The 3132-nt window shown below is 38.9% G+C and overlaps 1 pseudogene; it reads right to left on the bottom strand.

Moving 5' to 3' along the window:
* Positions 1–1108: 1108 nt before the first annotated feature.
* On the bottom strand, positions 1109–2774 carry LOC122747228 (annotated as a pseudogene).
* Between the last annotated feature and the right edge of the window lie 358 nt (positions 2775–3132).

The raw sequence follows: 3132 nt of genomic DNA, 5'->3' as shown, positions 1-3132 counted from the left end.
CACAGAAGATCATCTTAAAATATTGATGTTATTTTGTATACAGTACATTTCATTATTTCACTTTGCATCAGTTCATGTAAGTCTTTCCAGGGATTTGTGATAGCATCCTGCTCATTTATTTTAATAGTAAATTATATTTCCATAGTACTTTAAAGGGAAATTTCCTTACAAAACACCCTTGAGGCTGGCTATTGTAACAATAATAGCTAACATTTATATAGTACTTTATACCTGACAAAGAATTTTTTTCACCAGCAAATTAAGTACCATCACAACCAACTTCAACACCATCATCATACATTGCTCTTGCTGTTTCTTCATTTTTTTTCACAGTTACTATTGCTGTGTTTCCCTCCATCCTATTTGTTCCCCATGATATCAACTCTATTTTCTAACGTTTTTTTTACCCTACCCCTCCTCAAAAGTGTTTTGCTTCTGACTGCCACCCCAGTATATCCTCCCTAACTTCATCCTTCCCCCTTATCCCTTTCCCCTCCCACTTTCCCACAGGACTAGATATATTACTATACACACTTGAGTGTGTATGGTATTCTCTCTTTGAGAAAATTATGATGAGAGTAAGGCTCCTTCACTCCCCTCCTCCCCCATCTTCCCCTCTACTTCATAAGCTTTTTTTTTTTAACTTTAAATAATTTTATTACACAAAGGTCATAACATAATTGGATTTTTTCTACTTTGTACACAATTATAGTTAGTCTTCATCTGCACAGAAAGGCTGCTTCTGAACTTTCCTTCTAGTGATGGCAAATACTAAAATTCTGATTTAACAGAATAATAGTAAGAATGCCTCAATTGGTTTAAGTTGAAAGGAGAACATCGGTACATGTGTCTTGCACCCAGTATTAGGAATGTACAAATGTCTTTATTCAAAAAATACAAAATAAATTATCTGTAGGCATGGATAATGACAGCAGTAAACCATTACATATTTTGTCAACTGAAACCAGTAACTGATGGTTATACAGATTTTCTTGAACATCAGCCTTTACTTCAGTCCTCTCTCCAACTGACTTCTCTGAAGTTAGGAAAGAACACTGACTTGAATCTTGTATCACAGATCATGATGATAGAGCATTATTCTAGGAAATTAGAACATGCTGCATTCCATGTATCCACCCATGCCACCCATCCTTCCCATACCAGATTCTTTCTCTTCTTTAGGAATTTTGTAACAACTTCTGCTGTAGTTAACAGAGAAACTACACCATCAGCATCCAACAAAGCAATTCTTACAACCTTAGTTGGGTCAATTTTTCCTTTTCCAAGCATATTCACAAAATCTCCTAACATGGCATCATAACCTATCTCTGAGGAACTTTGCAAAATTTTCTCAACTCTCAATGAGCCTTCAACACCTGCATTGTTACCCATGGTCATTGCAGGGATTTTCAATGTCTTCTTAATTATTTCTATTCCAATTTTTTGATCTTCATTACTCGGAGTTAATGCTTCTAGGGCAGGAATGCATAGAAGCAATGAACAGCCACCTCCCAGAATTATGCCTTCTTCAACAGCAGCACGGGTAGCATTCAGTGCATCAGTAACCTGGTCTTTCTTTTCAATCACTTCTATATCACTTGTTCCACTAACCTTTATTACAGCTACTCCATCAGAAAGTTTGGCCAAATATTTATTTAACTTTTCTTTTTCATAGTCACTAGCAGTAATCTCTAATTGTTCAATTATTTCTTGAACACATTTTTCAACTTGGGATTTTTCACCCTTTCCTTTCAAAAGCATGGCATCATCTTTTGTCACAATAACCTCTAAAACTTTCCTGAAGTCATGAGCTTGAATATCTCCAAGATTCAGGGACAATCCCTCTTCTCCAAACACTGTACCAAAAGTAGCAATAGCCATATCCTTAAGCTGGTTTTTCCTGTTGTCACCAAAACCTGGAGCTTTTACTGCAACAACATGCAGGCCAACATTTAGCCTGTTCAAAACCAATAATCTTAGTGCTTCTCCATCCACATCTTCAGCAATTATGACTAAAGGCTTACGGTGGGCATTTGCAATTTCAAGTGCAGGTACAATAGATTGGACACTAGAGATCGTTTTTTCACTTAAGAGAACATAAGCATCCTGGAATTCACATTTCTGACCTTTAGCTGTATTAGTAAAATAAGGAGAGATATTCATTCAATGTTTTTCCATCCTTTACTGTGATGACACCCTTTCATCCAACCTTTTTCATTGCATCAGATATTATGCTGCCAATTTCTCAGTTTCCATTTGCAGAAATTGTAGCAACCTGAGCAATTTCTTCAGGGGTTGTGACAGGTTTAGACTGCTTCTTAAGCTCAGTAATGATATCACTGACAGCCAACATCACACCTCACCTGATCTTCACTGGATTTGCTCCTTTACTAGTCTTCTCAAAGCCCTCCTTAGTAATGAATCTTGCAAGGACACTGGCAATGGTGGTGCCATCCCCAGCCTCTTCATTTCTGTTATTGGCAACATCCTGAACTAGCCTGGAACCAATGATTTTATAAATCAATTGCTTTTGCAACAGTAACACCATCTTTTGTTACCTTGGAATTTCCCCAAATCTGTTCAATGATCACAGTTCTCCCCATTGGCCCCATAGTAACCACAACAGCATCAGCTAAAAGATCTACAACTTGAAGCATTAAGGCTCAGGAATCTGCTACAAATTTGACATCTTTAGCATAAGCACATGTCAAGTGTGGGTCCAGTGCCCTAGACACTGGTCTTATCTGATGAATGGCTGTGGACAACTGGAGCATCTCTGTGGGGATAGGCAGACAAGCGCAAGGTGCAGATCAGCAGCAGCGAGTGAGGGACACACATACGGGGCACACACGGTAAGAGTCCCAGACCCTGCCCTCCCCCCTCACTCCATAAGCTTTTTCTTGTTTCTTTTATGTGATATACTTTATCCCATTCCACCTCTCCCTTTCCTTTTCTCCCAGTGCAATCCTCTCACCCATTAATTTTATTTTAAAGATGTCATTATAGTTCAGGTAGGTGACACAGTGGACAAAGCACCTGCCTTGGACCCAGGAGGACCCAAGCCCAAAATCGACATCAGAGAGAAGACACTCCCCAACTGCATGACCAGGGGCATGCTACCCAACCCTGACT

This window comes from Dromiciops gliroides, chromosome 3, assembly GCF_019393635.1.
Source record: "Dromiciops gliroides isolate mDroGli1 chromosome 3, mDroGli1.pri, whole genome shotgun sequence".
Classification (NCBI taxonomy): Eukaryota; Metazoa; Chordata; class Mammalia; order Microbiotheria; family Microbiotheriidae; genus Dromiciops; species Dromiciops gliroides.
This window is presented reverse-complemented; position numbering and strand designations above follow the sequence as displayed.